This window comes from Sus scrofa, chromosome 1, assembly GCF_000003025.6.
Source record: "Sus scrofa isolate TJ Tabasco breed Duroc chromosome 1, Sscrofa11.1, whole genome shotgun sequence".
Lineage (NCBI taxonomy): Eukaryota > Metazoa > Chordata > Mammalia > Artiodactyla > Suidae > Sus > Sus scrofa.
Genome location: NC_010443.5, coordinates 82,493,656 through 82,508,968, shown reverse-complemented (window position 1 = coordinate 82,508,968; position 15,313 = coordinate 82,493,656).

Sequence of the window (15,313 nt, the reverse complement as noted above, 5' to 3'; positions counted from 1 at the left end):
ATAAATTATGAAACACGGTGATGAACTGTGTATTTTACTCAGATCTCCCGTGTACAAAAGGCTATCAGGACACACGTGTAGAGGCTATTAACTCTGCCTGGGGGAAGAGAGGAGGATGGGGGGAAATGATCTGGGAAAGGTAAGGTGAGGGCAGGTTAAACAGATGCTTGCATAGCATTGCTAGGGCATTTGGCATAAGGTAGAACCGGATAATAACTGTTCTGCATTTTCTAAGTTAAACCCAATATCTGTAATATCCATCCATTAATCTGAGGGAAACAAAGATATTCCTAAATGCCTAGAGGGTTGTCTTGGGATGGGCATTCTTGCAGAGTTAGAGGAAAACTAGCATATGCATTTCTTCCCATTTGGGAAGCCATTTGACAATAGTGCTATAGATTCATAGAGGAATTCATCTGCTTTATAATCCTGAGAAATAAGTAGGATTATTTATAACAAATGGAAATGCTTAATGAAACTGTGGTATATTGATGCTATGGAAAATTTCACAGAAGACTTAAATAGAATGAAACATTTGGAATCCATGTAGAAATATGGAAATGCTGGCATAATGTAAAATGAAATAACAAAATGATAACAATGATATGAATGCTACTAAGCATATAAGAAAGACTTAAGGGAAATTAAATAGTTGATTTGACACACTTAGCTTAGTGGAAATGTGGGTATATAAGTATTTTTCTCTTTTTAAAATTTTTTTTGTTGCACCCACAGCATATGGAAGTTCCTAGGCCAGGGACGAAATCTGAGCCTCAGCTGCAACCTATGCCACAGCTGTGGCAACCACTGGGCGAAGGTTTAAACTTGTGCCTCCACAGTGACCTGAGCTGCTGTAGTCAGATTCTTAACCCACTGCACCACAGTGAGAACTCCTGATTCTATTTTTTTTTTTTTTTTTTTTTTTTTTGCTTTTTAACACCACACCCATGGCATATGGAGGTTTCCAGGATAGGGGTCCAAGGAGCTGTAGCTGCTGGCCCATACCACAGCCACAGCAACGTAGGATCCAAGCCGTGTCTGCAACCTATACCATAGCTCATGGCAATACCAAGTCCTTAACCCACTGAGCGAGGCCAAGGATCGAATCCGCCACCTCATGTCGCCTAGTTGAATTCATTTCCTCGGCACCACAACAAGAACTCCACCTGATTCTATTTTTGATAACTAATTTTATTACAAATGAAAACAATGAAAATTTTCTCACATAGTTCCAAAAAGATAAATATTATATTAAAGAGGCAAGTTTGACAAAATAGCAAAAAGGCTCAGAGACTTTAACTATAAATTCAAAATGAAACAACAATTCAGTATCAGTCCCTTCCCCCAAATATATTCCATATTAAGGAGCAAAACCACAAGAATAGGATTTACAATGGCAATGTGGCAGCCCCATCTTAGTTGTCACTGTTCAGACTGTCTGAGGATTATTTTGTTCTGGAAGCCACCTTGTAAGAGGGATACAGGAAAACTGGAGCACATTCAGATGAGAGAGGGTGAGGGAATGGAATGGAAGAATGTGTCAATGCTTAACTTAGAAAGGGGAGGTAAACCTGGGGATAGGTAGATATCTTAGTTACACTCTGGAGTTTCATCCTGACTCAGTGGGTTAAGGATCCAGCATTGTCACTGCTGTGGCTCTGGTTATAGCTGTGATGCAAGTTCAGTCCCTGGCCTGGGAACTTCCGTGTGCCACAGGCATAGCCCCAGCTCCCGCAAAAAATGTTCAGTGCAGTCTTGGAGAAGACAGGGTAGATTTTCTTCATGTAAATCCAGGAGTCCCTTCTAGTACTATTCAAAACAAAATGATCAGTCATGAAAGATGACTAGTTCCTTGGAATTAGATTGGTTAGCTAGATGATGTGTAGAATCTGATACAATCTCACCTACCTAAAGACAGTTTGGATAAATGTCTTTTAATATCCATTCCAGTCCTGGAAGTCAATAGCTCAAATTGTCCTATGAAGAAATCTATGACTTGCATGCTTTCCTGAACCCGCAGAACCTACTTGTTACTTTTGTATTGTGCTTATGATTAACTGGGCTGCCATAATTAGGAATAAGAAAGGATTTGGTAAGATGTTAGAAAGACAGTTGAAATGAAGAAAGTTGATATTTAAGGATAAAAGAGGTGACTTGAAAAAGGTGCTACTCTCAGGGAGTTCCCATTGTTGTTCAGCAGGTTAAGGACCTGATGTCTCTGTGAAGACGCAGGTAAATCCCTGGCCTCGCTCAATGGATTAAGGGTCTGGCATTGCCGAAAGCTGAGGTGTAGGTCAAAGACATGGCTCAGATCTGGTGTTGGCCATGGCTGTAGTCCATCAGATACAGCTCTGATTTGACCCCTAGCCTGGGCACTTCCATATGCTGCAGGTACAGCCTTAAAAAAAAAGGAAAAGAAAAAAAAAGGTGCTATTGTCAAATCCTTTAGAAATGAAAAACAGGATGAAAAGCTGAAAGCTTGTGTTACAGTTGCTATCCCAGTCATTGACATATTGCAATGAGAAAAAGTTTTATTAAATTTCATTCCATTAAAAATTAAATCCATTTAAATCCTCAGAAGGAATGTTGAAGGAACATTGCAGAACCTAGAGCAATTGCAATGCAGTCACATATTTTCTGGAATTTGAAAAAGAAAGATACATTTAAAATATATTTTAAACTGGATTCTTTTTATTCTTGAAAAGCTAGTTTCTGAACTAGGAATTTTCTGTGATTGATTATTAAAGACCCGGCCTAAAAATTGTATAGCATATTTATTGCATTTTGCTTCAATGATTTTCATAGGACAACATTCAATTCTTTGAAGTAATAGCTTAAAGATTCAGATTATTATTATTGCAATAACTCAAGGCTTTTTGTTTTAATTAAATGAGTTGTGGCAAATTACAAGGACATAATTCAGCCAAAGGAATGTTCTAAATATTGGTTTGTCTCCTGATGCCCCTTGAAGTGTTGTATAGTGTAATCAGCAAGGAATGACCAACTTTTCAGAAGTTCTTTCTTATAATAACTCACTTTAATTTACTGGATCTTAGGATTTTTGTCTTAATGTGGAATTTTAAGTGTAATTGTAAGTATCTATTAAAAAAAAGTTTATCTTTTTTTTTTGGACATGCCCAAGTTCCTGGGCCAGGCGTAGAACCCATGCCACAGCAGAGACAATGGCAGATACTTAACTCCATGAGCTACCAGGGAACTCCTAATGGTGACTATTTAAAAAATTCTTAATGTCTATAAATACTATATTGATTTCTTTAATTAGGGTAATGGGATTCTGTCATAAATTAATTAAAAATGCTTGATTAAAACTATTTTATCTTGTGGGAAATTGATTTCTGGTTCTAAAAGAGATGACCCAGGTAGCACACATTTTACTTTAAGACAATTTGACTTTGTCCTTTCTGTCTAATGAGATTTTGTTTTGTTTTGATTTGGTTTTTGTTGTTATTGCTGTCATTAGGAATTTGGTAGATCTTGAAACTTTGATTCAGTTTAAACTTTAGGATCTTTATTTGCAAAGAAAATGTTACATAAGTATATATCAAATATAGTTATACATTGTCATTTCAAGAAACAGATAAGAAAATTTTCCATTTTGTAAACATTTTTATGGGCAAATCTCAGAACAAAATATTTATATTTTAAATCTATTTTTCCTTGGTGAGTGATAGACCAAGAGATATTTCTTTTGAAGCTGGCAGATATGACATAAGTAAATTAAAATTAAGAGTTAATTAGATTCAATATGACATCTTGGTACCCCAAGGCATTTATAAGCTCCCGTTGCTAAATAAACACATAGTTGCATTTAAATTGATTAAATATGAACATAATGGAGTACTTATTTATTCAATTGCTATGGTTCTCCCATTTCCCCACACAGCAGATAATTATAAATATTCAGAACAAATACTTTATAATCAACAAAATGCAATGGAAGGGAAGTAGAGCTTGACAATTATGAGAAAGGATTCTTTTGTCCAGAGACTTATAAGCAGGTGTCCTTATCATGCACAAATACACACACTTTCACACCCACACATGACTCCTATCAGCAACGGCTGCTGCTCTAGCCTATAGACCAATTCTGTTCTTGGCTTGTGGCCATGTGTTTCTGGCTTTGGGCCTTGACATTGTTCTTAAAAAAGGAAACAGATGACTGTAGGAAACTAGTCCAAGACGATGTAGGTCTAAATTATCAAAATAGCCAGCAATTCTAGGGAGAGAAATGGACTCATGTCCTTACAGAGCCTAAAACACTGCTCATAGCATCCTTTCATGGAAAAAAATAAAGAGTGGCATTAATTGATAGAAGAGACCTTCTGGGGAATGAAGAAAAATATCATCTCAAATCTGAATGTTCCTATGTCCTGGATGCATCTTAGGAATCTGAAGTTAGGAGCACTGATCTTGAATACTATAGGTTTAACTCTTTCAGAAAGCATTAGTGTATAAAAATTTACTGAGGGATAAAAAAGAGGACCCGACTAAATGAAAATTCACAAAGTCCTGGTTCTTGGTTGGGAAGTCTAAACAGGGTATCAATTCTTCTCGAATTAATTTAAAGTTGTAACATGTCTAAACACAACTTCAGCGATATTTGGAGGAATTTACATCAGTATTAATATAGATAAAAAGATGATATATGACAGAATAAACTGATGAGGACCTATTTCTTCATCCCACCCATTTCAAACATATAGAAATTCTAGATAAAATGTAATACAAAAAGCAAGTAAATAGCTAAGAGAGTGAGAGAGGGAAAAAAAACCTCAAAACTTTGCATTCAAAATGAGTATACAAACCAAAATTTTATCATACTTGAAGAAATTTAATTTCAGAAATATGGCCAAACTTCTACAATGTGTGAAGAAATTTAACCTCAGAAGGCCTCTAACAAAATCAACAATGGGACATAGATTGACCTCAGATTAAAACAGTATTATACATCAGTTGGACAAAAACTTTAAATAAACATATGTAGAATGCTCTAAGGGCTAAATGAAGGAATCGGAACAGCAACAAAAACCACTAAAGTGCAAAAAGCAAAAATTAAAGAAATAATTGCACATAAGAAAATAAACATTCAAAAGTTATGAAAATAAAAGATAGTCATTGAAATGAAAACTAAAAATAGCATTTACTCTAGACTGAACCTAGAGAGAGAATCAGCAAATTCAAAGATGGTACTGAAGAGTGATAAAGAGATGATGTATATGAAAGAGCAGTTGAGACATGTAGAATATGCATAGCAGCTCTAACACATCTAATAGAAGTTCCAGAAGAAGAGACTGGGGCGGGGGGGAAATAACATTTGAAGAAATAATAGCTGAACTGAAAAAAGAGAGGCGTTCTCATATAAAAGTACATTACAAATATCAAGCAGGATAAGCAGATTCAAAGCGTAAATAAATTCAAAGTATCATGGTGAAGTTGCTGAACATCAAACAAAAACAAGATTATTTTAGTTTATTTGTTATATATTTATTTATTATAAAGCTAAAATGGAAAAAGGCCAACTATATTGAAAGGAAATACTTTAAAACTGGCATCTAACTTTTCTTCAGCAACCATGGATGCTAGAATACAGTAGAGTAATATCTTTAAAGTGCTAAAAGAATACACATGCTAAAGTAAAATTGTGCCTGGCAAAATTATTTTTAAAAAGTGGGGTAAAAATAAAAGAAGAAAGGCAAACATACTGAGAAAAATAATGTATCCCCTGAAGACTCTAAATTATAAAAGTATTAATAACACTGAATCAAGAGTGGTGTCATGGAGCCCAGGAAATAATTGTATTGCCATGCTTCTTGATCTCTACTAATCTTAGTTCATTTTCTATGTGCAATTTTGATATTGACGTTAAAGTAGCAGTAGTTTGTGTATATTTTTCATTCTTCAATTTTGCACTTTTTTGTATGTTTTTGTTTAAATTGTGTCTACTGAAAGTAGTATATTGCTAGATTTAAGAATCTAATTAGATGATTCTTTTCTTTTAATTTATGAGTTTAATCCATTGGTATTTATTTTTATTACTGATATATTTGAATTCATTTACACAAACTTGTTCGAGGCTTTCTTTTTATCATTCTTTTTATTTACTTCTTTTTTTTTTTCCCCATTCTAGTGCCTTTTTTCAAATTACTATTCTTCATATTACCCCTTTTTCCTCCTCAGCTGATTTGGAAGCTATTGGTTGTTTTTTACCTTTTGGTGGTTACTCCTAAATGTTCATATATATGTAAATATTTCTAATGAAGTTTGATTTTTTCAGTACTTCTGTCTTCCTCTCAAATATAGGAGTCTCATTTCAATTTACCTATCCAGCCATCTCATTTACAATCTTGTCATTGTTTTCTAGAATTTTATTTTTCCATCTTAAAGACAAAAATTATGTTTGAATGGTCAATTACATTTAAGGTGTCCTTTTATCATTTTCTGAGCTTAGAAAATGTATAGAAAAACTTAGAAAAACAGCAAAACAAGTTAGTATGTATGATCATACTATAAAGCCACAGTAATAAAAATAGTGTTTCTCACTCAGGAATATACAGCTCAGAACAGAATATAGAATGTTTCTATATAGTGCATAAATTACATATGTCACATAGTTATGTACATTAATGTGTATGTGTGGTATAATAATTGAGTAGAAAAGAAAAAGTTTCAGTAAATCATACTGAAACAATCGGCTCACTATTTGGAAAAATTCTTTTATAGTCTCATCTCACACTATACACCAAAATCAGTTCAGATGGACTAAACTGTTGAATTAAAAGTCAAGACAAAATAACTACACAATAATAGAAATAAATAGTAATATTTTTTTTTAGAGCCACACCCACAGCATATGGAGGTTCCCAGGCCAGGGGTTGAATCAGAGCTGCAGCTCCCAGCCTATACCACAGCCACAGCAACACCAAATCTGAGCCACATCTGTGACCTACATCACAGCTCATGGCAACACCAGATCCTTACCCCACTGAGCAAGGCCAGGGATCAAACCTGCGTCCTCATGGATGCTAGTCTGATGATTCATTTCCGCTGAGTCACAATGGGAACTCCAAGTAGGAGAATATTTTTAAAGCCCAGAAGCAAACAAAAGAAACAATAATTTTGCTTTAAAAATCTCTGTACATTAAAATGTCTGCAATAAAAAATTTACAACATAGATTCAAACCTAATCAAATTAGTAAATAAATACCTTAAGAACCATGATTCTCATGAGATGGTCAGTCTTGTAAAGGGTTGGTGCTCAGCTTGGTGGTCTGTATCAAGGGTTTTGCAATACTTCTGTGCCAAAGTATGAGCAAAATTTTATTCACAATGAAGATTTTTCACCTTTTTATTTGAAAAGTAAAAATTGCCAATAGTTTAAGTGTCTGACAGTGAAGGAATGGTTAAGTAAATGATGGTTCCCAATAAAGTATTATGCAATCATTAACATTATGCTTATAAAGTATCTTATTATATTATGACTATAGTGTGATTATAGAAAATTTTGTTTCTATTCCAAGGTAATAAAATGATAATATGCTTGGTCCTAATTTAAAACGAATCAGGATACCAACCTATAAACACAGTATCATTTTAACTATATTAAGAATCTGAAAGTAGATTCATGAATATATTAACTGTATTTCTCCTGGATTGGAATTATGGGTAGTTTCTAGTCTTTGAAATACTCTCCTGTATTCTCCATGTAGAACATACATTACCTTTTATTAACAAGTAATTAAAAATAGGGATCTGCGTGTGGCTGGAGGTGAAATAACAAACCAGGTAGAAACTTCAAGGATGAAGGAAGTAACAACTTTAGGAATCCTAGAAACTACTAAAAATCTTGCCTAATCACCAAGAACTTGGCTGCCTTTTAGCATTTCTATGACATAGCCCAGGCAAACACAAAACAAAGAAACAAACACATAAATCAGCAAATACACTATTTTTATTGAATTTAATGCAAGTATTTACTGAGTACTCTTATGATTATGAGTAGATATATTAAAGCACTGCCGTGTTACACTCCAAAAGATTGTAATGTAATTAGATTTCTCATTCAATTGTTAGTAAATCTTTTGTTAAGGGCCAATAAAGCTCTGCTCTTAATAATGTGTTATATATTTTGATGTTATTGTTTCTCCAGGATCAATGAATTAATTGTTCTGCAAATCTTTCCTGACCTATTTTGTCTAGATATCTACCTTCAACCAGGCTCAGTTTTCTGGTACCCATAATGAAGGATGTTCCAGTGCTTTTCAAACTTGACTGAGTATGTGAATTTCTAGGGGGATGTTTTAAACCTCAGGTTCTGGTTCAGTAGAAAGGGAGCAAAGACTGAGAGTCTGCATTTCTCTCCAGTAATTATTATTTTTTAATAGATGCAATTTGGAGAGCTTTATTTTCAAGAGGTCAGGGATGAATTTATAGAAGAATTGTCATTTGTGTTGATATCTGAAAAGTGAAGTTACTCACATGAAGGAGGACTGTACTGTAAAATACAAAGGTCCTAAGCGTGAAATAGTTTAACACTTTCAAAATACAGGAGAAATACCACTGTGGTTGGAGTGCAATGAACAGGGAAGGAGGAGATTAAACCTAAGCTTTGAAGGGCATGCCAAGGACTTGGAATATTTTAAGTCCATGGAAAGTTATTAAGGGTTCTTAAGCAGCAGAGTGATGTGATGAGATTTTTTTTTTAATTCTATGGAACTATAGTTGATTTTCAATGTTGCATTAATTTCTACTGTATAGCAAACTAATTCAGATTTACATATATATAAACATACATATATAAATATATATTCTTATTCATATTCTTTTCCATTATATTTTATCACAACACATTGAATATAGTTCCCAAGGAAATACATAATAGTTTGCCTCTGTTAATCCCAAATTTCTAATCCTTCTCTCCCCCACATTCCCTACCCTGTGGTGACCACAAGTCTGTTCTCTAGAGCTAACATTTATTTTTAGTAAAGGGTTTGTAAAGAACTCTGAGGTCCCCAGCAGCCAGTGACTTCTTCCAATACTATTATGATGATGCCTACAGAGGTGTGAGAGTTAGGGCTAGTTATGCCTCAAAGGGTCATTCCTTTAGTCTCTCCCCACTAACGATTTTATCGAATTGAGTCCTTTGGCTGGAGGGCAGAGGTGGGATGAGACAATTGCCAGATGGTGACCATCAGTGTGGAAAAATGGTTGAATAGTGACAGTGGAGGCAGAGGATGGGTAATTACATGCTGACATGAGTCACTTTTGCTGACTGAGTTCTATTTTATTGACATTGCATCCTTCTTCTGACTCTTTACCGGAACGAATTAAATAGACCCGTCAGGCTGATATGTGATACAGTTTCAACCCCACCATGTTGTAAAATTATATTTAATTGTCCCCACTCATCCAGGCACTGGGGACCGTTTTACCTACTGGCCTCATGCCAGGCAATGAAGGAGAGAGAAAATGAGACTTGGTTTATCTCTCTGGAGGAGTTACACTCTGATTTGAGGCAGTAATAATAATAATAATAATAATAATAAGGTGGAGCAATAAGAGAAAGGGAGAAGAGTTTGGATATGTCACATAACTCTGATGAGCTGGGAACAAAATATTAGCCTTGATTTGCTTGAAGAAACTTTTGAGTGATATGAATTAAGTAAGAGGGAACATTACATCTGAATTTTTCCTAATCAAGTTAATTGAACAAAAGGAAGAGTTCCAAGAATACTTTTAGTATTGAAGGAGAACATTTATTTTCATTATCAGACATAGACCTTAAGAAAGACCCTAAGAAACCCTTCATGCTTTTCTTGAATGAGATGTAAACTCTGACATTAAGGTGGATGTTCCATTTTTTTTTTACCACAACTGTGGCATACAAAATTCCCAAGGCAGGGATCAAACCCACACCACAGCAGTGACAATGCTTAACTTTTAAACTCCTGAACCACCAGGGAACTCTGGATGTTCCATTTTTACATCATTGATAGGATCAAGCCATAATATTTGGATTACTGATTAATGACACAAGCTCCAAATTTATAATAGTAATCTATTTTTTGTTTTCACTTCAAGAAATATATTTGAAGGACAAATGCCCAGTTACAAACTAAATAAGCTATGGGGATGTAATATACAGTATGGTGACTGTAGTTAATTATACTATATTTTGAGTTCCCTGGTGTCTCATTGGGTTAAGGATCTGGCTTTGTCCCTGCAGGAGCTCTGGTCACTGCTGTGGGTTGGATTCCTGGCTCAGGAAATTCTGCATGCCATTGTATACTTGAAAGTTACTAAGAGAATAGATCTTACACATTCTCATCACAGGGAAAAGAAAAGTTCTGTAACTATGCATAGTGATAGATGTTAATACAACTTACTCTGGTGATCACTTCATAATATATACAACTATTGAAACATTCTGCCACATACCTGAAACTAATGTAATGTTGTCTGTCAATAATACCTCAATTTTTAAAAATCACAAAGAAAAAAATATATTTGATGCAATTCTTATATTGGATGCCACCAGAGAAACAAAGGAATTTTATTTGATAGTTGGTAAGGCAATCAAAAACAATGGTTGAGCATTCCTGGTGTTGAAACTGTGATTGAAAATATCCTCACTGGCCAGATATCAAAAGCACACAGTGTGACCTTGCAAAACCTAATGCATAAGAAACTGATTTCAAATTAGTTACCAGCAAAGCTTGGGTGTCCTTAGGTAGCATCCATGCTCTGCCTAGTGGACTGTTTTTTTCCTTTAGGCTGCTCTACTAGTTAGTGGGAGCTGTTTCAAGAAGGGAAAGCTTAGTGGTAACAGGGTTCTCAGTTTGGTGATGAGGCCAAAGAAAATTCTCAAGAACAATAAGGGGATTAATACCACTAAATACGGTTTTTAAATTGTCACATAGATTTAATGGCAGTCGTTCAAACTTTTACATGGCTAGGACAGAATTTAAATTACAGGTTCATAAGAACCTGGTATGGATTCAGGGAGATATAGTAAGGCTAAAGAGGTTTTTGAAAAATGGTCTCTAGATCCCTAGAATCTGGCCAAAACTCATAAGCTCAGATATTAATACCTAAAGCAGGGCCTAAGGTCAAACATACTTCAATGAGATGCCATGAGTTCTCTTTCTTCCTAATCCTTCCCCCCCGCCCCCCAACCCCGGCTGATATTAAATCTCTTTTAGAGTTACATCATTTCCCTCCAAAACTTTTTTTTCATACACGGTATTTCTTGAAACCCCAACTTGAAATCTCTTTCAAAAGTACAATCGAAAAAATGCTCCTAATGCCTCACAGTGCACTCAGTATTTAGGTCAGTGAGACTTGGGAGTCTTTTCCAAAGTAAATGGAGAAGTGTTGGCCCACATGCTGTGCTGAAAATTAAAATCAGGCCTGAATGAAACCTATAGTCTTTCAAGGGAAATTTGGGGTGATTTTGGAGGCTTGGATCCTTTTCAGATCTGACCTAATCTGCATTCTGTCCTCTCAACTCCCTGTGATGGAAACAGTGTCCCTTCCAGGAGAAATCATTACTTGAGCTGAGCTGTCAGCACCTTCTGGGTTAACTTCAGCTGAGACCACACCTCCCTCCTGACGCGCCCTTCCCAGAGGCTCACATCCAGTGACTGACATTGGTGGGAGTATAAGGGGTCACCTGAGGCATTGGTTGAGGCTTTGACTTCCTGTGTCACAGTCTAATGTTTCCCTATGCTCAATCTGTGCCTGTCTCTCCCTTACACGTGTGGATTGTTGCCTCCAGAGTAGCCAATCCAAGACAGTACCTACAGTGGTCCAAGAACACAGACCATATGATGGAGATTTGGAGCTGGATGATTTGTTGCCCAGCTAGCAATGAGGGCTCTGATACTGGTAGTGGTGAATAGAGAGCCCTTGGTTCTGGCTATGAACTAGAATGGTTGACTGATGGAGGGGAAGTCACTAACAGGCATGACTTATTAGGCATGTCAAAAGCAACTATAGAGAAAATGGCCTTGAACACTATTTACAGCAATCAAGACATAGAAGCAACCTAAATGTCCATCGACAGAGGATTGGAGAAAAAGATGTGGTACAATATACAATGGAATATTACCCAGCCGTAAAAAAAATAATGCCATTTGCAGCAACATGAATAGACCTAGAAATTGTCATACTAAGTGAAATCAAATAAAAACAGACATCATATGAGATCACTAATATGTAGTATAATAAAAAATGATACAAAGGAACTTACAAAACAGAAACATACTCAAAGATTTTGAAATCAAACTTCTGGTTACCAAAGGGGTAATATGGAGGAGAGGGATAAATTGAGAGGTTGGGATTGACATATATGCCCTACTTATATGTAAAATAGAGGAGTTCCCATTGTGACTCGGTAGTTAATGAGCCTGATTAGTATCCATTAGGATGCAGGTTCAATCCCTGGCCTTGCTCAGTGGGTTAAGGATCTGGCATTGCCATGAGCTATGGTGTAGGTTGCAGATGAAGCTTGGAACCAGATTGCTGTGGCTATAGTGTAGGCCAATGGCTACAGCTCTGACTTGACTTCTAGCCTGGGAACCTCCATAGGCTGCAGCTGAGGCTCTAAAAAGACTAAAATAAAACAAAATAGATAAGTAACAAGGAACTACTGTATAGCACAGGGAACTTTACTCAATATTCTGTAATAACCCCTATGGGAAAAGAATCTGGAAAGGAATAGATACATGTATAATTGATTTACTTTGCTGTATGCCTGAAACTAACACAATTTTGTGAGTCAACTATACTCCAATAAATCATTTTAAATGAATAAAGAAAAGAAAATGTCATTGTATAGCTGTTCCTTACACCACAGGTATACCTGAAGATGAAGAAAAGCTATAAGAACCAGAATCCTCACTAATAGAAAAATAAGTTGAGATTCAGATGAACTAATAAGGAAACCCATTTCTAGGTCCATAGAGCATTTCATGTAGATGATAACACTGGCAGACAGAAAAGAAGGAGGAGAAAGAGGAGAAGGAAGAATTTAAAAGGGGCTGAAGAGTTCAGAAAAGTAAAAAATTGAGGAGTTATGTCCATTAATACAACTTTTTTCAACAATGCTGATTATGGTCTTACTAGTCTTCCTTATTTTCCTAACTCTCCTGTGGTTTTCTGTAAGTTAGCTGCATCTACATTTGTGAATTTCAGCTGTGAATACTCAAATCCTTTCACACATAAATGTGTCAATTGGCTTTCATTGAGGTATTTGCTGTGATTGCTAATAACTAGGTGTGCAAAGTGGTAATACATCTCTATTGTTTACATTGGCAACACTCTTGAATTTTATCATTCTGAAGGCATTCAGCTTTGCTCCCGCCAAAAGCAGAGGATATGAGCATTTTTCTGCCTTTATCATTTTGTCTTGTAGAACTAAGATTCTGAATGAATAAGCACTTTTTAATAGACAAAAAACTGTTTCTCAGTCCCCTGATAGAGATGGAAATTCTCCTTTTCTGAATTTATCTAAATGATTTAAAAAATGAACAGAAAGAGGAGCAAACCTCCAGTTGCATATTAAATAAGTCCCAGGGATGTAACATACAGCATAAGGAGTATGGTCAATAATTTTAATAACTTTATATGGGGATAGAGGGTTACTAGTCCTACTGCGGTAATGATTTCATAATGAATGCAAATATCAAATCATTATGGAGTACGCATAAAACTAACATCTTGTTACAGAACTAACATTTTGTACAATGACAGAATTGTACATCAACTATATTTCATTATTTTTAAAAAAGAAGAAAAAGTTAAAGCCCCCCAAAAAAGGAAAGGAATGCTGACATCAGAACATTTAACTAGTTTAACTAGTATCAGGTAGAGATACAAAATGACACCTGAGAGAAATATATATCACTTCCTTCATCTTTATGGATACTCTTAAGATACTTGCCATTTTAAAGTAACAGAAATGATCTAAGAAAGTTTTCATGGGAAAAGAGTCAGTAAAAATCACTCACTCTTTAATAAAAGTGATTTCTCAGGCTGCCCATGGAATGAATCTACATCGAGGGGGGTTGTTGGAGACAGTCTAAACAACTGAAGATTTGAGATCCATGTGCGGCCCATAGAATCAAATGCTGGTGGAATAAGAAAACCTGGCCAAATCCCCTCATTTTCTGGGACCTCAGTTACCTCCTGGGTATATAAGTACTCCTCAAACCTAGGTGCATGTTAGAATCACTCAGGAGCTTTTTACAAAGAAAATTATATCATCATAGATTAGTTTTGCCTCTCTTTGAACTTCATAAAATGGAAGAATACAGAATGTACTCTTTTGTGCCACCTTGTTAAGTTCAGCACTATTTGTGCAATTAGCCCTGTCGTTGCATATCCAATAGTTCATCCTTCATTATTGCTGTAAAATGCTCCATAGTATAAACATCAATTATGCCATAATTACTTATCCATTTTCTGTTGATAGACATTTGGGTTGCCTCTAGTTGAGGGCTATTATATGCAATAGTACTAAGATCGTTCTGATCTGTGTCTTATTAGAGTATACATGTGTATTCATTTCTTTGGTGTAGATACGTAGAAATAGAATGGCCGAGTCATAGGGATTTTGCATGTTTTATTTTAATAGATATTTCCAGTCAATTTTCCATAACAGTTGTTCCAAACAGCAATGTATGAGAATTCCAGTTGTTTCTCACCCTCTCTGACCTATTGTATCATTAAAAAAAATTATAGCTATTCTGGCAAGATGTGTCATGATACCTCACTGTGTCTTTAACTTGTACCTTCCCACTGGCTTTTTAAAATTCCTTTTCTTTTTTCAGAATGCACTTTTTTAAAATCACTTTTAAATTGAAGTGTAGTTAATTTACAATGTTGTGTTAGTTTCAGGTATACAGCAAAGTGATTCAGTTATATGGATATATGGATATGCTCTTTCAGATTCTTTTGCACTGTAGGTTATTATAAGATATGAAGATAGTTCCCTGTGCTGTACCTGTTAATTATATATTTCATATGTAGTAGTGTGTTTATATAGTGGGTTTTTTTTTTTCCTTTGGCCGTGCCCATGCCATGTGCAAATTCCCAGACCAGGGATCAAACCCACACCACAGCAGTGACCCAAACCACTACAGTGACAACATCAGAGCCTTAACCGAATGTGCTGCAAGGGAACTCCCCTACTGGCTTTTGATGTTGAGCACTTATTTCAAGATTTATTGGACATTTAGGTGTCCTCTTTTATGAAATTTCTACTCAAGATTTTGCTCATTTAAAAATCATATTG